Source organism: Pseudochaenichthys georgianus, chromosome 17, assembly GCF_902827115.2.
Source record: "Pseudochaenichthys georgianus chromosome 17, fPseGeo1.2, whole genome shotgun sequence".
Taxonomy (NCBI): domain Eukaryota; kingdom Metazoa; phylum Chordata; class Actinopteri; order Perciformes; family Channichthyidae; genus Pseudochaenichthys; species Pseudochaenichthys georgianus.
The window spans coordinates 21,095,363-21,116,830 of record NC_047519.1 but is presented as its reverse complement, the minus strand read 5'-3'; the positions used below and the strand labels follow the sequence as shown (position 1 = coordinate 21,116,830).

The 21,468-nt window shown below is 41.1% G+C and overlaps 1 long non-coding RNA gene across 1 annotated transcript; it reads left to right on the top strand.

The window, feature by feature from the left end:
- Positions 1-16,124: 16,124 nt before the first annotated feature.
- Positions 16,125-17,378, top strand: LOC139435642 (uncharacterized). Its single transcript, XR_011644860.1, has 2 exons — positions 16,125-16,287; positions 17,175-17,378. It is a non-coding gene; the product is annotated as an uncharacterized lncRNA (long non-coding RNA).
- Positions 17,379-21,468: the final 4,090 nt, after the last annotated feature.

Genomic DNA, 21,468 nt, shown 5'->3' with positions numbered 1-21,468 from the left:
ACAACTTCTGTAGCATCCATATCCTCTCAGGCACCGGTTGCTAAGTAACAGAAGGAGAGATGTATTGAGACGGAATAGTCAATCAATTCTCCTGCGAGGTGTGTGTGTGTGTGTGTGTGTGTGTGTGTGTGTGTGTGTGTGTGTGTGTGTGTGTGTGTGTGTGTGTGTGTGTGTGTGTGTGTGTGTGTGTGTGTGTGTGTGTGTGTGTGTGTGTGTGTGTGTGTGTGTGTGTGTGTGTGTGTGTGTGTGTGTGTGTGTGTGTGTGTGTGTGTGTGTGTGTGTGTGTGTGTGTGTGTGTGTGTTTGTGTGTGTGTGTTTATACAGCCATACTGTTTCTGCAGTTGGCATTATGATTCTAACGTGCATTACATTTTAGCTGGTGCTTTTATCCAAAGCAACTTACAACAAGTAACCATGAAGATACAAATTCAACTCTGCAAGAACCCTAAAGGTACATTAGCTTTTAATAAACCAAATTACTGTAAGTGCTACTGCTTTGGCCAAAGATTTCTATCTAAAAGATGGTAAACAAAATTGATAATTATTTGTTTGTAGCTTCAGAAATTCATTCTCGGAGAGTCGATGAGCCTATATGATCTAAATGGACAAATTCCACAACATTTTCCCACACTTATCATTTTAACTGCTTTATATTGAGAGAAACATCATCTACAACCATTTTATATCCAAAGGTCAAAGGTCACCTGGCTTCTCCAGGGATTATCTGCTTGTCATCGCATCACTCAGTGCAGTTTGAGGCTAATATAAGGGGGAGACTCTTATCTACACCGTACAGAGGCAAAGCAAAAGATTTTTAGTCAGCTCCACCACTAAAAGATCGTATACCCAAAAGGGACGCATTGGACATCATTTGCCTGCCTGATCGAAAGAAAAAAAACAAAGACCAACAAAAACATGTATGACCTCTGGAGTTGGCTGTACAGACTCTCCGTGCTAACATGTTGATCATTTGTTGATCTTACCTGGGAAAATTCAAGATTTAAATTTGAGAACTTTAAAATATTTTCTGCTTAGAACAGACAGAAAAAGGTTATTCCTGTCGGTGTAAATCTTCTCCTTATCGTTGTACAGATTGTAATGCCCTACGAGACAAATGAGTTATTTAGGGGTAAAATAAAAGTGGTGAGAACCAAAGTGAGTCTGATTTATGCCCGGAAAGGTTTGAGTTGATAGTGCAAATAGCAAATCCAGACAAATCAAACAGCCTGCCATCGGCTCTGCTTTCTAACTTCTTCGTGAAAATATGAGATTTCTTTACTGCAAGCTTCAATGTTTGCCAACCAAGCTTTAAATGCTTAAATTGTCACAAAAAGAACCCTAAAAAGCCAAAAAAAGTACAGAAGTAATTCACAGTAAAACAAGCCTCTCCATTTCTGTTTACCTAAGGCCGCCTATAGCAGGGGGCAGAGAAATATGCTGGTTTCATACACATCGATTTAGCCCTCAAACAAAGATAGACGGAGAGAGATGGAGGCAGGGAGCGAAGGAGAGGAGGACAGAGAAATGAGAGATGGATGAAGATCACATGCCACAATGTGAAATGTTCTTGTTTTATCTAATGCACCACCACATAGATCATGTTTGCAGATTATTGGCAAGTGGAAATGGAGATACAAGAGGGAGCATTTCAAATTGGGAGAATTTAAACGATGTGTGTGTTTACTTCAGAGGAGGAAACTCATCAAGCTGGCTTTGAGCTTTAAAGGCGTGAATAAAGCAGTGTTTACTCTGAGTGTGACACAGAGCAACAGAGCGAGGGACGTGAGCAGAGAGCAACAGGAAATACGAAGAGGAGAGAGAAAGGAGGAGAGAGAGTTGGGCTGGTGTTAAGGTGATTAGTCTGGTGGGTTGGCGATAGAGAGAGTTGATCAATAACCTATCGATCTCCCATTGCTAGTGTCAGGGGGGTAGTGGGAAAGAGAGGGAGGGTGAGAGGGTGAGAGAAAGGATAGGGAGGGAGTCGGTCCTGACTTGACTTTTAAAAATCCTTTACTCTGCAGATGACAAATAACCCATTAGATTGCAGGAGAGCTGGACAATCTGGAAAGCCTTCCTACTGCACACATACTCAAATACAAGCCTGTGCATTTTCCAAACGTTCCTCACTTTAAAATAAGCATGGTTCAGATGATTGTTTTAATCTATTGCTGCATGCAAAAAGAAAAATCATTCCTGTGAGTAGTGTGGGGGAACTATTGAGCTCACTGCAGTGAAGTTACTTAGCAGACCATTACTTCAAAGAATTCCTCCAGGCAGAAATATGCACTGAAGCAAGTCTCACTCAATACTCTCCCTGAAGCCTTTTTAAATGTTCTGCAATAAGTCTATTAGAAACAGGTGACAAGTGTGAATGCAAACAAAATCAGAAAAGAAGCAAAGCCGATCACCGGTTACTTTTGTGGGCTGTTAAGGGACAAATGCAAGTGTTAGATGTCTTCAAACATGTCAGTGAATAATCTCTGTTCGTAAATTAAACAGCAAGATAATAGACATTTTTTTGAAGATGACAAACATGGCCATTAACCTTAAGTCACTCTGGTCTCCTCACAGCCGCAGGTATTAGACTGAAAAATGAATACTGGGAGAAATTATTTATTTATATATTATTTATTTAAACCCCAACACAGTTAGCTAATGAAATGAGTCGACACCAAAGCGTGACAGTGTGCTTTCATTTCTAAGCAGGTGTCTTTGTACGTGTGTCACCAGGGAGGAGGTCATGATGTTACAAGGTTTGTCGCTCCCCAGTGAACACAGGGTGGGGTCAGAGTTGTGGGGTGAGAGGTGAAGGGTCACTTTGGTCCTTGATAATACCAGAGGGCCCAAAGGACGTATGTCAGAGGAATAGAGAAATGGACGGTTATTGAACAAGCCATAATTTCAGCTCCCATATACCGGAAGTCTTTAACTACAGGTTCAAGTCCCCAAAGTGGAGTCAGAAATCAGTGCAGGTGCCTGATATGTCTCCATGGAAATAAAAACAAGGCCCTTTTCTCTAATGAATCGCAGCTGTCCTTCGCTTTCTCTTTGCAGAAGTTTTGGTGATTTGATTCCGAATGATGGATTCTCCTCGCATCGGGTCTCAGCTCTCAAACAACCATTATCATTACGGATCCTGCTGACTTCAGGGCTCATTTGGATACATGGAGAGGGCTTTTGAAATGTGAGTTAAGCTGTGTAGGAGAATGGTTAATGGGTAAAACACAGCCTCCTCTCTTTCTCACCCACGCTCGACTCTACTCATCCTTCATCCAGCTTCCATTTCCTCATTTTCCTCTCGCTATCCTCCTCCTGCCTGGCTATCTCCTTCTTATGTCCTTGTCTCCACTACTCCCCCTCCATGCTTTCCTCTACCTGCTCAGAGAGCCCTTCCCCCAGCCTCAGTATCTCTGCTGCCATGCAGTCTTTCAAATTAATGTAGAGATATTGACAAGTGATGGGCCTGGGAGGCATAGATCATCATGAAGGAGAAGAGGAGGGCTGGGATCTTGCCGGGCCAAAAGAACGGAGGGGTTTCCTTCAACATCCACCGTACTACTAAACATGGAGAAGCAGTGTTCAGTTATTGTGCCCCAAATATCTGGAACCCAGAAATCTCCAGGTCTGCTGCAACTCTAATGACTGTTTTTAAATGCCTTTTTAAACTGAAAACTGCAGTCATTAAACCGCTCTTAAAAAAGAATAATCTAGATGCTTCAGTAATGAACAATTACAGGCCCATATCAAACCTCCCATTTCTAGGTAAGATCATTGAAAAAGTGGTTTTTCAACAGTTGAGTAATTTCTTGCATTTAAATAACTGTTTCGATGTGTTCCAGTCAGGCTTTCGTCCAAACCACAGCACTGAGACTGCTCTTGTAAAGGTCTTTAATGACATCCACTTAAACACAGACAGTGGCAGAACTTCAGTGTTAGTATTATTAGATCTCAGTGCTGCGTTTGACACTGTTGACCACAGCATATTACTAGACCGATTGGAAAAATGGGTGGGACTTTCGGAAACAGTTCTAAATTGGTTTGAATCCTACCTAAAGGACAGAAACAACTTTGTTTCTATAGGTAAATACACATCTGAGTTGACAAATATGACATGTGGGGTTCCTCAAGGCTCCATCTTGGGGCCTCTTCTCTTTAACATCTACATGCTACCACTGGCTCAGATAATGAAAAACAACAAAATAAGTTACCATAGCTATGCAGATGACACACAAATCTACGTAACAATTTCACCAGGAGACTATGCTCCAATTCAAACACTGAGTAAGTGCATTGAACAAATCAATGACTGGATGTGTCAGAACTTTCTCCAATTAAACAAAGATAAAACTGAGGTAATGGTTTTTGGAGCCAAGGCAGAACGTATAAAAGAGAGCGCTGAGCTTCTGTCTGCAATGTTCAAAACAACAGATAAAGCCAGAAATCTAGGTGTAGTCATGGACTCTGACCTGAGTTTCAACAGTCACAGTCACAGTCACAGTCACAGCAGTTTCAACAGTCACATTAACAGTTACTAAATCAACCTACTATCACCTAAAGAATATATCTAGGATTAAAAGACTAATGTCACAGCAGGATTTGGAAAAACTTGTCCATGCTTTTATCTTCAGTAGACTCGACTACTGCGATGGTGTCTTCACAGGTCTCACTAAAAAATCTATTAGGAAGCTGCAGCTGATTCAGAACGCCGCTGCTCGAGTCCTCACTAACACTAAGAAAGTGGATCACATCACTCCTGTTCTGAAGTATTTACACTGGCTTCCTGTGTGTCAAAGAATAGATTTCAAAATACTGCTGCTGGTTTATAAAGCACTGAATGGTTTAGGCCCAAATTACATTTCTGACCTCCTGCTAAATTATGAACCATCCAGATCTCTCAGGTCTTCAGGGACTGGTCAGCTTTCTATCCCCAGAGTCAGAACTAAACATGGAGAAGCAGCGTTCAGTTATTATGCTCCAAATATCTGGAACAAACTCCCAGAAACCTGCAGGTCCGCTACAACTCTTACTACTTTTAAATCCAGGCTGAAGACTTTTCTTTTTGTCGCTGCTTTTAATTGAACTATTCATATCTTAGACTGCACTGTAACTTTTATCCATGTAGTTTTTCTTTTAATGTTTTAAATTTAAATTTAATTAATTTCTCCATGACATTTATGAGAGGGACTGCTCGAAAGTAGGATATTTGGGATATCCATCGTAGCCAGGGTTTACGATCAGTTTTTAGGTGAGTTGTACTGAGGAACAAGTATCACAGCACTGACGGGTGAAAAATAGTGTTTTGGTAACACGGGGTGTTCAGGTAACACTTAAAGACTTTGTTATGGAACGCAAAGCAGAGTAGGGGGCTAGTACACCCTCCTGAGGGTCCGAGTGTGGATGTCATGCGAGCATAACATGGTGAAAACAATCAGTCTAAATTAACAATCGGGACGGAAATGTTCGGATTTCCAAAGGGAGGTTCTGTGAATAAATTAAAAATCAAGAACCGAAATAATTGAACTATTCGTATCTTAGACTGCACTGTAACTTTTATCTTTTAATGTTTATTTTATTAGCTTTTCTTTTTAATGACTGATTTTAAATGCCATTTTCTTAATGTCTTTCATTTTTAGTTTTTCTTTTAATGTTTCTTTTATTATCTTTTACTGTTTTTAAATGCCTTTATCTGAATGTCTTTCATTTTTGTAAAGCACCTTGAATTGCCTGGTGCTGAAAGGTGCTATATAAATAAACTTGCCTTGCCTTTTTATAATGTGATTCCGTTGCACTATTTCTTAAAGGGGACCTATAATTCGATGTATTTTACACATAAATATTTGTCCCCGGTGTGTCAGGGAACTCACAAAGTGTCGGAAAACAAAACCCTCTCTCTTTTCCTCTGTACCCAAATCTAAAAGAACGGGGGTACAACGGAGCTGATCCAGATTTGCGTCCGATATGACGTAATGTCGGAAATGCGGACCCACAGCACTATCGGAAACGTCGCTATCAGAAACAATGCCCGACTGTTTTGAACGTAATATGATCTTCATTAGCAAGCATCGCTAACACTCAGAGCATGTGTAAACATGGGAAATAAAAAATGGAACTCACCTTGTGGTAAACCTGCAAGAGAAAAAGCATTTGAGCTCCATACTGTTTCAGAAATAATCCTTGATGTGGTTTGGAACATGATGGCGTTTAATCACGGCAGCATTTAGGTGAGTATCTCGTAGAATTCTGAGCAGGCATTAGCTCCCCCTCCTCTCTTTTTTTTTTCAAGCTAAGGACCAGATCAGCAGTTCTCTAACAGGGCTGAAATAGAGGGATACGAGGGATGTCTAAAATGCATGATCTGTTTGGTATTTTGAGAAAAACACATCATAGACATGTTTTTTATATATATTATATATATCGGAGACCCATAATATATGCCTAAAAATAGCATAATAGGAGACCTTTAATGCTCTTAATGTTTTTCATTTTTTTAAAGCACTTCCTTTGTGTTGAAAAGTGCAGTATAGATTATCTGGCCATGCCTTCCCTATACTTTCTGTGGCTGTCCATCAAACATACGTCAGGTTCACCAAGTTGTCTACAGGATATCAAAAGTCCAGAAATCGGGTGATTTACTTTCTATGACTCGTATTAGAGGTGGAAGCAACAACTCAAAACATTTTTTTACATTTTACAAAACATCACCAGGTACATAACTATCTCCACCCTCCACCCTACATTTAGGGCTTTGCAAAGTGGATAAGGTGATGCTAACAATGTGCAAAGGGCCGCTTGGTCAATATGCCAATTACATAGATGAGGGTATGGAAAGGGAAAATGATAGCCAATCAGTGAAGTGCTTTTACTGTCCTCTAGCAAGAGCTGACCCCCTGACCCCATTTGATGACCTGCAGGCCAAAGGTCTCCTCTCCGGGGGTCAGAGGGCCGGAGCGGCGTTTCTATGGTAACAGGGATGGCCAAAGAATGGCAAGGTGTAGCGTTCAGGAGGAGAGGGGTCACTGTGGACCGACTGAGCAGAGATGGGATGTTCCTCGGATAGTTTGAGGGACAGTTCACGCTAGATTTAATATATGTTAACCCTTTTATTGGTAGTGCTATTTCTAAAATCTACAATTTTAAAGTGTGTGAGGGGTCAAATGTGGGAAATATCAGTGGTAGAGATTTCTGCAATTTCATCATTGGAAAACACTAATATTCCCATCGACATTTTTAAATTACATTAGGAACAAACCTGTTTTAACTGAAAGTTTGAGATAAGTTTAAGTTAAAAGTTTTGTATGTATATTTTGGTCAGTGTTGATAGGTAAGTATGTTACATCATTAATTTACTATCTACTGTATACGTTTTACTTTTATATTTCAGGGGGAATTATAAGTTAATTAGTTAAGTTTCAAAGGAAGAGAATAACCACTGAATATATATATATATAAATACAATTGGGATATACACACACACCATCTAAAATGTTATATAACAAAATATCATGTCACATAAATGGTCTTATTATTAATATTATTATTGAAATACAGTGTTCCTGAGAAAAACATCAAGAGGCACTTTTATTTCATGCTTTGTTGCACCATCTAGGGGTGGGTGTACAATTACTAAAGTCGGTACCTTAGGGCTGTTTCTGGTCTATTAACTTGATCTATTTTTATATTACCACTTGAAGTGTTTTGTCCGGATCTGCCTCTTTTATCTTGCAAACAAACTACTCCCCTAGTCCCGGGAGAACTGTAATTATTTTTTATCATCTATTAGTAGGCTATAGGCTTCATAATAAGAACTTTTATCCAGTGGTGTTAAGTAACTATGTGCATAAAGTAGGCTACTGTGCCTACTTAAGTACAATTGTGAGGTACTGAGGTATTTTTGTATGTTTACTCCACTACATTTATGTAAAAAGCTGAATAAAAAAAGTATCGTGGAAGTATTAAAGCAGTAGATAAAACTCCTGCCCTCGTTACATTCTCCAAAAAACCCCATGGTGTAGGCTATAGGCAGAGCCATATAATAGAAGAGTTACGACAACGGAAGTCCAAAAACGGTTATCGTCACGTGGTTCTTGTAGACGAGGATCGTTCCCCGGAAGTTCATGGCGGGCAATGTGAATGCATTGATAACAGGAGATATAACTACGATTTTTGGTCATTATTAGTGAATAAAGGTTTTGATTTGCAATATGTATACAACAAATCGATATGTGTATGTATTTACATCAATATGTTAAAGAGCCTGTTGTTGTTTATTTATAGCTTTTAATTCTTTAAAACCAATATTATCTTCTTAAACTTGTATGGTAGTCAGGAGCATCACTTTCTAATGTTTATTGATATATTTAGAGGGAGGGGATCTAAAGTAATGCTTTAAAATTCAGATTAGATTCATTTCTACCATTTTCTTGAATTCATGGTAGTTTCAGTAATCCCCTGGTAATTGAGGACACAAGTTATCTAAATGACTAATGTCGTCTTTATGGCTTTCAGAAAGGACAGGAGACCGACAGGTGACTATCAAAGGACTAGCAGCAGCAGCAGCAGCATATGATGATGATGATGATGATGATGATGATGATGATGATGATGATGATGATGATGATGATGATGATGATGATGATGATGATGATGATGATGATGATGATGTTAAATGTGTTGTTTTTGGAACATCCATTGCAAATACATGGAATTCAATAAACATTGAATAGCATATCATGCAGTTTGTCGGTGCCTTTTCCTCCGTGTTGTCCTGGTTTGCTGTGCTGCCTCCTAGTCGCCACCATGGTTTGCTGTGCTGCCTGGGGATGCTCCAATCGCTCAGAGAAAGGAGTACGAATGTACGGCTTCCCCACTGACACAGAGCGGAGGAAGCAGGAGCAATTTCACGACCAACAGCAACACAATATGTGATGTAATTATATACAAACACTGCATTTGCACTTTTTCACCAAACGAAAACCACACCATTGGGAAAGCTTAATGTTTTGTTTAATACAAAAAAACAGGGAAAGGCTTGAAAAACACTGAGAGTTGAGACTCAGGGTGCAGGGTGAGGGTCTCAGTGCAGGTATTCAGGCTCCATTGAATCCCCCTCTGGTTCTTGTGCTGAAAGAGGGAGTAACAGACAGGAGAAAGGGTTATACACACCTATATAGCACACCTATTGGATGGGAAATTGCCTTGGGGAGATAAGGTGTGGTCTCTGTTCCCAACTGAAGTTATGGAACTTTATTATTTGTGAGTTTAACAAAGTATAACAAATGGCATCAGTAACAGATTTGATATGAATTTCTATAAAGTTGTCTCACATTCATGGTCATATTTTATATACAGTATGTAATGAGTATAACATGTCCAGTAAGTATAAAGTGTTTCCTAATACTGTGTATTCAACCACTATGGAATATGTATGTGGGCAGACAAAACTGAGTTGTTCTGTGTGGGAAGTAACCTCAAGTCACTCGTTTGTCAAGACAAAAAAAGGCAAGCCCATAGCTCATGATCACAGCGATAGTGTGAAAGGTGACACAGGTATATTAAGTATGAACTCTTAGTAACAAAAGTAATATTTCTTATTTTTAAGTGGTATAATATTTTAAATGTTCGAACATTTACATGTCTGCTACTTACATTAGTCTCAAAGATTGAAGGAAGAAGGGAAGGGATCACTGCCCTCCACCTGCCAGCACCCAGCCAGAGGAGCGCAAACAACAAAAACAAGCAAGGTGTCCCGTCATGTACCTGGAAGTTTGGGTTGGCAAAATGGAGTAAGAGAGGGACTTGAAAACCCTTGGTAGCTCTCTAATGAAGCTTAGCGCAAGTTCAGACAGGAAGACCTATCACTCCATATTGCTCGTCATGGCAATACTCGCTCCCTGCACTAAATGACAGGGAGCGCCACTCCTCAGCTAACCTATCACTCCCCTCCATTTACAAGCCTAATGATCGCACCTGTTAATCCCTCTATATATGCTCTCCCCTTTCCTATCAGCTGTCTTCCAGGTGTCAACGCGCAACCCTCCTCCACCCCTTCGCCTCCTGCTTTCAACTCAGGGCCAAGCTTAACCTTCTCCCTTCCAACCGGACCTAACCACTTATCACCACCACCAGTGTCTAGACCCAGGGGGGTTCATCGGAAACGGTTCTTCCCTTCCCGATTGATATCCTACAAAACCTGGGCCTAATCGCCAAAACACCATTTCATTCACTTGTTATAAACTGTCATCATTATGTTTCATTTATATAATGTGACCGATAATAAATATGTATTCCATACATCACGTCTCTCCTGATTGAACTCATGTTGTTACAGTTGTCTTGGTTACAGCTCTCAAGTTTTTTTTTGTGCCATTTCCACATCTTTAGAAAATATGAAAAAATTGAAGTGTAATCAACCTCTTCTCTGGAGAACAAACTTTGATTTCTCTGTCTTGTGAGTTTGCAGTCTTGCAGTTTTGCTCCTCCACCTGTAACATCACTGCCCCTCCACCTGCCATACAGTAGGTTACTAACAAGATTACTTATATAATACAGTAATAGAATACATGTTTAGTATGCTTACTTATATAAAACAGTAGTATTAAACTTACCTTGTGTTTTCACTCTCACTTAAGTCCCTCTCCCTTTGCCATCAATCCAAAATCAGCTGAGCTGCAACATTATACAGACAGGTAATAATCAACATAATCACAAGGACACAATATGGCTCTGCTAAAAACACTCACTCTTACACGCACCAAAGTTATATTTATCTAATATTTAACTCCCTCCACCCCCGCATACAATCCCGTTTAGAAAACCCTCTTCTATAATTCAACAACGTTGGACCAAATAGACATTAAGAGAACGGAATTTACAATTGAAAGGCAGTTCAAGGTGTGTTGCTAACTTGCTTCGGTATCCTAGCTTGATCTGTTATCTGTAAACGTTCCCTAAATCTACTAATTTAGGGATAATCCACTGACATCCTTTAATACACATGTTAATTTGAATCAGATGTACTGATAATATCCGCAATATAAATCTTTAAACTTCTTACCTTTAAAAGTCCGTCACGAACGGTCTATTATGCTGCAACTCTACAGCTCTACTAGCCTTGGCGCTAACTTCCGGGGAACGATTGAGAGGCTCCACGATCCGCCATTGCTGTAAAAAAGTGGTCCATTGGAGTGAACGGAGATGTCATAACTCTTCTATTATATGGCTCTGGCTATAGGCATACACTTTGAATGATCCTGTCAAGCAGGTCTCGACAACACACGACTTCCATAAACTGCCGGAGCAGGGGCGGATCTACCGGGGTGGCATGGGGTGGCAACTGCCACCCTAAACAATAGCCTTGCCACCCCAGCTGCCACCCCAGTTGGCATCTTTGTTTTGAAAGAAAAGTTGTGGCTCATCGGACATTTATGAGAGAAAGTCTCTAATGTCCGAGTGCAAGTGAATGCAGCACAAGATGCACGTCATGTAACCCCTCCCCCGGTCCTGGCGCGAGAGTGGAAATATGATTGATGGCGAATTCACTTGAACGGGGGGACGGCGCAAAAGGAGAAGCATTTCGGACCCAAGCACTGAAGGAATGAGGTAGTTGCGGTCTACACTGACAGAGAAGAGACTGTCAGTTTGGCTGTACTCAGCATTGAATCAAAACGCACTACAGCTGTTGATCTTAATAAGTTTGTGAGGCGTTTTGCTGAACAAGATGGTAATCGCCGCATTCAGCTGCATGCCAACTTGATGCTCTGCTCACGGATGACTCGATGAGAATAACAAACTGTTAAGATGATGACCTTGTATGCGTGTATATATTTTTTTATTTGTGGGGGTCTGCCCCCAAAAAACAGTTTTAAGTCCTGAGAAAGTCAAATAAGACAGTGTGTAAAACTACACTGCCCAGCCAAAAGAAAGCAACCACTTTGATTTAACTAGGCCAGCAGGTAAGGGCTTTCCACTGGATAATAACTGCAGCGATGTATATGTTTTAGCTGAATACACGTTTTCTAACCCCAACTGATGCAGTTAGTCACTTCTTTAATGTTTGTTGTTTCTGGTGTAAAGTCCAGGTTATAACTGTATATCAATAATGATATCATTACTTGTTTTTCAAATTTGAAGGAGGGTGAGCAAGCATCTTGATGAACATTCATCATTAACTCCTCCAAAAAATATAGTTTATTCAATAATAAATGAATATGTGAATCATAACAGTTCTTCACTATATCTGTAAAGTGTCTTTGAGCACCTGTAAAAATGCTAACAAATTAAATCTATTATTATTATTATTATTTATTAACAGTGATTGACAGCTGATAGGAATAATATGATTGTTAATAGTATCATATTAATTCAGACAAACATCGATGAGACAGTTAATTAATGTACTCATTGCAACAGTCTGCATAGATTCGTTCCCCTGCTGGTCTTAGAGTGAAACAAACTCATTCAGTTATTGTTCAGTTAAAATTCATTAAATTACGTCTGCCACCTTATATGGCTTTACTGATGTGCCACAATAATATCACCTATGTGATTGAGTTAACATATTAATATTGTGGCTTTCCAAGTTAACATTGATTGTAGGGGTGTAACGTTTAACAAACATTTCGATTCGGTACGTAGCTCGTTTTTAGGTCACGGTTCGGTACGTTTTCGGTACAGCAGAAAAAATTATCACAAAACATTAAATATTTTTTTTAATTATTATTAAACTGTGACTAATGTATTCAAATAAATACAAAATATAGTAAAATAAACATTAAGGTGCAGCATTTCGATGAACTGAAATAATCTGTATTTGAACTGTACTAGTACCTAAGCAGTCAGTTTGACATTAGGACTTGCTTGTCATTGTATTTTCATGTTGTTTAAAGAAAGATGAACTTATCCACATTGCTTGCTGAAATGGCAGATCTGCTGGCACTAACAATGTCTCCTGCTGTGGAGAACACACCCTCTCTAGGGACAGAGGTAGCAGATACAGCCAGGTAGCGCTTTGCTAACATGGCAACATAAGGATATTTGGCGTTTGTAATAGCTTTGGCTTGGTCTGAACTTTCTGCAAGTGGTGGAGGCTTACATGCTAGCGGGAGTTGGGTTTGCACTTCAGTCTTTTTTCTTTTGGTACCGGTGATATTCACATTCGGGTGATGCCTTTTGAAATGAGTTTGATGTATTGCCAGCCGCGTAACCACTTTTAGTTGAACAATGCCGACAAACAGCTTTGGTTCGGTCCACCTGTCTTTGTCCCTCAGCCTTGTTCGTAACTGCGAAACCAAAATGTTCCCAAACCGGAGACTTCAATGATGCTGGAGGATTTTCAGCTCAACTTATCTGCGTTCGCCATTTCCTCAAATTACTGACTACATTTGAACGCATCCCTGTGACCAGCTCTCATAGTATGCCTCTCGTCCAATGAAATTACTTGGTCGCTCTATGATATATACCTGAGATTACTTCCAGAAAGTTGTTCATGTTCTCAATTTTTACGTTTAACGCTATATTCGTTCGGTACACACGTGTACCGAACCGAAGGGCCCGTACCGAATAATTTCAGTACGGGTACTTGTACCGTTACACCCCTAATTGATTGATAAATCAGCATATACTTCTGTCAGGGGATGCCACCCCTCAAAATCTCCTGCCACCCTCTTGCCACCCCATGAATATTTGTCTCGATCCGCCCCTGTGCCGGAGCAGACTTGTTTTTGAAACAGGTTTTATATTCTTTAAGCATATATTTAAGGTGTAGGCCTATATAAAGGATAGCTTTTCAATTTTCTTTTAGGGTATCTGTGCTGCTATTTTTTACTGCATGTGCATCGGGGTTTAACTTCCACAACCTCCAACACGCACAATCCTGGTGTGCAAGCAGGCTATTTGCGGTCATGTCGAGTAGAAAAACGAAAGACTTCGATGAAATTACTGCTTTTCTAGGCAACTACGGTTCCTTTCAAATTCGAATGATCGTTCTGCTTAGTTTAAGCACAATAATGAGTGTGGGTACACCGGAATGATTGTGGTTTTCGTCTCGGATACACCAGAGCACCACTGCAAAGTATCGATAAACTATACGTGCAACGCTACAGATGTGGAGGTTTCCTTCCGCAACCAGAGCATCTGGATCGGATCCGACAGCTGCTCCAGATACACACTGAAGCGGAGCTCCACGGAGGCAGGGGGGCCCAATGATACAGAGATGGGTCTTCGGCACCGAGAGATACACCGCCACTATTGTGTCTGAGGTACATGTGCAAAACGGATAATTATGACAAAATAGCAATGTTGGAAGAATTAGGACTGGCCTACTCAGACCCTTTTCTTGAGTAGCCTAAAAGTAGAAATACTATGTCTTATTATTCTCCACTAAGTAAAAGTGCAGATTTCCAAAATGTTACTTAAAGGTGACATGTCATGCTTTTCCGGTTATTGCCCGTCCCCTTGTGTGTTATGAAGGTTTTTATGCATGTAAACGGTCTGCAGAGTCAAAACCCTCAAAGTACACCATGTAGGGAGTAAAACTCTAAAACAGAAAATACCTCCCCAAAACGCCTCGTTGGAGATACGTCACTGTCCATTTGATTCTTCCGGGTACATCATGATGTCATATCGTCCCCGGAACGAAATGGACCAATCCGTGGAGCCGTTACATTACGTCCGCAGAGCCGTTACGTTAAGCCCCCGCTGATTGGTCCAAATTGACCAATCCACGGACTTCCTCACACACTCAGTGCATGCAGCTCTGCTGATTTCTCCTCCCTGGCTGCAGGCTGATAACAGACAGTTGGGATCGTGGCGAAATTCTCTCTGCAGACCCATTCTCACAGCGTGTATCAACCTTTTTCTTACTCAATATCAAGCCACACTTATTGTTTTTACTTCGGCTGTGACTTTGTGTGTGCTCAGGGTGAGTTTGGCTGTGTTTCGCTGTGTATCGCTAAACAAGGAAATCACACCTCCACGGAGCTTAGCGCGATTCACAACGTCCCGACCAATCAGAGCACACTGTGCTCACAGGGAGGGGGGGGGAGAGCTGCAACGAGCCGTTTAGTGGAGAGAGTGAATACACATACTTTACAGAGATGCTGTATGCGAAACCAATGTGAGTTTGGAAAATGGCACAGTATAAATCTATTCTAGTAGACCACAACAATGGAATTATGATCAGTGGAAATGGCCATGACATGTGACCTTTAAAGGTGGGGTAGGTACGTTTCAGAAACCGGCTCGAGTGCACTAAAATTTGAAAGTACACAGCCGAAAAGAATCCGCCCCTTCCTTCAGACTTCCTTACAGAGCACCTCCTCCAACACACATGAACGCGCACATGACTTAGGTTGGCTATATAGTTCAGGGGAATTGTAAACCATACAAAACAGATAATTACCTGTCCAAGAGAAAAAGAGCGACCACGGCGTCAGATTTCAACTCGGTGTGTATGGGGGTTATTCCCTATCTTTATTCAAGAGCGTGGTATTTAAATTTGAGAGCATACTTTATTGATTTCCTTCACTCAAACCCTGTCATCGCACCAAAGACAAACCAAAGAGTAACCGCCCTTACGGGATGCTGTAATAAGTAAAGCGAACGCACCCGCAAGGACACCTGGCCTCCTATTAGTTGAGGGATTTGTACAGGGTTGTTGCACAAAAGTTTCGAGCGCGCTCAGAATAAATCTGAGAGCAGAAAAAAATCTGCAAGCAGCAATATATCTGAGTGCAAGCGTACAGTTTGAGCAGAAGCAGAGCAAATCTAAGTGCAAGCAGGCACTATTTGAGTGCGAAGACAGGGTTTGAGGGAAATAAATACATAAAGTATGCTCTCAAATTTAAATACCACGCTCTTGAATAAAGATAGGGAATAACCCCCATGTGTTCCATCAGTAGTCGCCATCGTTGAAAAGCAACTCCGATATTGACTCTGGTTTGAATTCTCCTAGTTTCCACTTTGTTTTTGTTCCTAATTTGCTCCGTTACATTATTTCTTTTACCACCAGTAGACGATGTTGAACCTAACTCTACCATGGTGAAAGTGGCCGCCTGTTGCTGGCGAGTCATTGAAGTACTGCTGCACGCCCAATGAGGGCACGAGATACATTTGTGCGTGCACGAGATGGAAGGCTGACAGACAGGGCAGTGGTGATGCACGCAACAGCAACCTGGGCCTGCTGGCTATAAATAAGCAGAGGAGTAAGGCACTGGATGTCCAGCGTGTCATTGACATTTTCGCTTCCAACCACAACAACCGGCGGATCGTGCTGCTTTGAGAACGTCAATAGTGAGTTTTGAATATATTTTTCTAATAATGGGTCATTTGAAAAAGTGATTTGTAGGACAATAGAGACACAGCACACAGGCCATCTGTTGTGTGCTGTGTCTGTCTCTGTTTACCTCTCTCTCTCTCTCTCTCTCTCAGTGTCAAGGGGTGCGATAAAGCGTGTATGTTGCTCTCGATGTAATTTAGCTGATAAAAGGAGACTAATAAAAGCCTCACGCGTGGCGTTTCAGTGTCAAGGGGTGGAATATAGCGTGTATGTAATTACATTACAAATACTGACTCGAGCCCCACCACTGTATGGGTTAGCCCAGAGCTATTTAATAGAAGAGTTACGACACTGGAAGTCCAAAAACGGTTATCGTCACGTGGTTCTTGTAGACGAGGATCGTTCCCCGGAAGTTCATGGCGGGCAATGTGAATGCATTGATAACAGGAGATAGAACTACGATTTTTGGTCATTATTAGTGAATAAAGGTTTTGATTTGCAATATTTATACAACAAATCGATATGTGTATGTATTTACATCAATATGTTTAAAAAAATAAAATAGAATTTGCTAATATTAAGTGATAATATTAGGATTAGTGTGAACAACTAGTTTACATGTTAGGCTAACAGTGCCTTGGTTAAAGAGCCTGTTGTTGTTTATTTATAGCTTTGAATTCTTTAAAACCAATATTATCTTCTTAAACTTGTATGGTAGTCAGGAGCATCACTTTCTAATGTTTATTGATATATTTAGAGGGAGGGGATCTAAAGTAATACTTTAAAATTCAGATTAGATTCATTTCTACCATTTTCTTGAATTCATGGTAGTTTCAGTAATCCCCTGGTAATTGAGGACACAAGTTATCTAAATGACTAATGTCATCTTTATGGCTTTCAGAAAGGACAGGAGACCGACAGGTGGCTATCAAAGGACTAGCAGCAGCAGCAGCAGCAGCAGCATATGATGATGATGATGATGATGATGATGATGATGATGATGATGATGATGATGATGATGATGATGATGATGATGTTAAATGTGTTGTTTTTGGAACATCCATTGCAAATACATGGAATTCAATAAACATTGAATAGCATATCATGCAGTTTGTCGGTGCCTTTTCCTCCGTGTTGTCCTGGTTTGCTGTGCTGCCTCCTATGCGGCTTTCACACCAGCGCTTTTCAGTTTCTAGCTCCGAGCGGGAGCTTTTCTGGTTCAGCTCCGGTTTCCCTTTTCAGCTCCCGCTCTGTGCACACCGCCCACTGGCGCCCCAGAGCTGCCCTTGCTGCGCCATGACGTCACCGTTTACATCGCTGATTTGCCCCCCAACGGCAGCTCACAACAACAACTGCGTCGGGTCGATGATCGTGTTGCTTTTAATCACACGAAGCTAGAATAAATTGAATAACGACTTCTCCAACCTTATACTTTTCTCCAGAGTGCCGTGGTTCATTGTTTATTAATGTGTTTCTGCAGCATTTACCGACCGCTGCAGTATTGGCTGCTCTTCCACGGGAGTGTATTCTCCCGTTAGCTCCCGGTTAGCTCACACTGCAGCGGCCGCTCTAAAGTATTCACTGTCCGACTCACACAAGCAGCTGATGCATATCCCCAGTTCCCCTTAGCCTAAGTGAATGTGTGTCAGTCTGAATTGACACTGTTTGGTATCACAACGCTGTTATGAAAGTTTCTCTGGTATAAAACGGGTGATGTTGGCATAGCAACCGAAGCTAAACTGACTAATTGCATCCGATAGCTGCAATAATACAAAACAACACGTCTGCCTCTCTCCACAATGATCGATAACAGTGAACGGATGGTCAAAGTAAGGCACAAATAAACAGAATCACACGAAGCCTGGTTAGTGTTGCCTGACTTTATAAAGTGTGTGTATAGGCACTACTGCTTGTAGGCAGGCATAACAGTCGACCCATGGGAGGTGGGTTTAGTTTCCTGCACGCCTCGACGTAAGAGAGACGTAAGCGACGTCACCTCTTAGCTCCAAAGCTCTTGCCTCTGGACCGACAATTTTTTGGAGCTGGAAATGAAGCGGATTCCGGAGCTAAGAGCCGGCTTTTCAGGCTCTAGCTCCGAGCCGGAGCTGAAAAGGCGCTGGTGTGAAAGGGGCACTAGTCGAGATGGGTCTGTCGAGATGGGTCTCTCTGCAGACCGCAGCAAGGAGGCGTTTCCTATAGGGGCGTTTCCTAACTTTTTTTATCCAGCTGCTTTTATAAATCCTCGCAGAAGAAGTCATTGTTCGAGTGATGGGAATTCCGGCTCTTCTTGCTGAGCCGGATCATTTGGCTCACCAAGAAGAGCCGGCTCTTTCGGCTCCCAAAGGGCTCTTCAGTTTACCACATATTATACCTTTTAATTAAATCAAATGTAGCCCTGTTTTGACTAATGATTTATATGTGTACACATATATCACTTAAATTATTCAAGACATCCTTTGTACTAAAGTATTCAAAAGTAAAAATTACATGTTTAATATAAATTATTTGCTGTGGCCAATTGTTTTCATTGCATTTACAGACCCGTGTAACTCTCTGATACCACCCAATTAATGCATTGACTTGCTTGTAGAACCACGCTACACAAAACAGATGGCAACACCTATAAAAACTATTTTAAAAAAGGGGCTACTGTATCAACCTATATAAAGTATATAAATATAGTTTTTCTCCCTGCAGGAGAGGGGAGCGTGCTTTGAGATCAACTGCTAGGCTGCAGCGGGGAGAAGAGTGGGACAAAAAGTAGGAAGAGAAGTAATGGGTCAGAAACCCTCCTTTTAACGCAGCGGTCCAGACATAGGGCATTAGGGCAGAGATATCTTTCAAGGTTTGATATAATGAATTGTGCTACTTTTAAAGCAAGCAACGATGTTTTCAAATCTGTAATCAAAAACACTATAGAAGCAGTTCCTGCCGTTGTTACGTTAGTTCAAACAGTAACAACGGACTACTTTTCTTAGCGGATGCATGTCAATTTAAATCAATACAAAAACCTATTTTTTAAATCAATAAAATCTTTTTCTAAATCCATAAAAGCATTTCAATTATTATTGGGAGTCATGTCGTTACTTTGTTGAGAATGTGGCCATGTGTAATAAGCGGGATAATGTCCACATTGCACATTGCATAATGTGCCTTCATGCCGATCTAGATCCCTCCGCAAAAACAAAACCAAAAACGTCTCGTTCGCGGGCGAGAGCCGGCTCCCGTCGTTCACTATAGGAAACGCCCCTATAGGAAACGCCCTTATAGGAAACGCCCCTATAGGAAACGCCTCCTTGCTGCGGTCTGCAGACAGACTCTATTGTCCTAATCGCCACCATGGTTTGCTGTGCTGTAGACCCTCCAGAAAAACGCGGGCTAAAATCCTTGATTATGCGGGCTAAAATCCTTGATTATGCGATCAAACATGCGGGGTTTTATGTGATTTTATGCGGTGAAATTGCGAAATATGCGGAAAGTTGCGAAATATGCGGAAAAAATAAATATTGGGCTGTCTTATTTATTTATTCTCTCTCACACACAACCTGCCACTAACGTTAAACCCCTTTACTATTCAATTAAACACATTCAATGTTTATTTATTTTAAAAGCAATTGGGCTATTTTAATCACACTCTCTCTCTCTCACACACACACCCACACACACACACACACACACACACACACACACACACACACACACACTTCTCCGCCTCATTATGTTCATTTACTCGTTCGTTATCTAACCAGCTTCAATCTTGTAGGCTACTCACTTCGTTTCTTGTAGCCCTCGAAAGGGTTTTGGAAGTTGATGCCTCGGTGAACGTGAGTTGTTTGGCTTTCTTGTCCGCAGCAGCAGAAAGCATTTTCGAATGTTTGAATGAATCAAAGTGGGTCGTCACCGTCGATGTTCTCTTATGCTCCAACACAGTTGCACGGGGTGCAGAATAGTTTCCCCCCAGACATCGGGGTACTGCTTTGCCCGGTCTTTAGCAGAAATGTTCGTCGGTAAATGAGATGGATTCGATTTTTTCATCTTGGTGAAGAGAAACTCTCGTGTGAGCTCCACACATTCACTCTACGGTGTTGTTTACCTTCTGTGATGCGCGAGCTGATGACGTCGCGCATCATCAAGACGAGTTCACTTTTTTTTTTCTCAATTTTGTGTGGAAAAATGCGGGGATTATGCGGCCTTTTGATAAATATGCGGCTTTTTAAAAATATGCGCCATTTTGCTGATTATGCGGTAATTTCTGCGATCGCAGAATCGCGTTTTTCTGGAGGGTCTAGGGGATGCTCCAATCGCTCAGAGAAAGGAGTACGAATGTACGGCTTCCCCACTGACACAGAGCGGTGGAAGCAGGAGCAATTTCACGACCAACAGCCACAAAATATGTGATGTAATTATATACAAACACTGCATTTGCACTTTTTCACAAAACGAAAACCACACCATTGGGAAAGCTTAATGTTTTGTTTAATACAAAAAAACAGGGAAAGGCTTGAAAAACACTGAGAGTTGAGACTCAGGGTGCAGGGTGAGGGTCTCAGTGCAGGTATTCAGGCTCCATTGAATCCCCCTCTGGTTCTTGTGCTGGAAGAGGGAGTAACAGACAGGAGAAAGGATTATACACACCTATATAGCACACCTATTGGATGGGGAGATAAGGTGTGGTCTCTGTTCCCAACTGAAGTTATGGAACTTTATTATTTGTGAGTTTAACAAAGTATGACAAATGGCATCAGTAACAGATGTGATATGAATTTCTATAAAGTTGTCTCACATTCTTGGTCATATTTTATATACAGTATGTAATGAGTATAACATGTCCAGTAAGTATAAAGTGTTTCCTAATACTGTGTATTCAACCACTATGGAATATGTATGTGGGCAGACAAAACTGAGTTGTTCTGTGTGGGAAGTAACCTCAAGTCACTCGTTTGTCAAGACAAAAAAGGGCAAGACTAGGCTGAGAGCAGAGGCTATACCCACCATCTTCGTGCATCGCCCTGTGGTCAAAAAGAGAAGGGCCCCTGTATCTACAAAGCCCATAGCTCATGATCACAGTAATAGTGTGAAAGGTGACACAGGTATAATAAGTATGAACTCTTAGTAACAAAAGTAATATTTCTTATTTTTAAGTGTTATAATATTTTAAATGTTCGAACATTTACAGTGCCATGTCTTCTACTTAC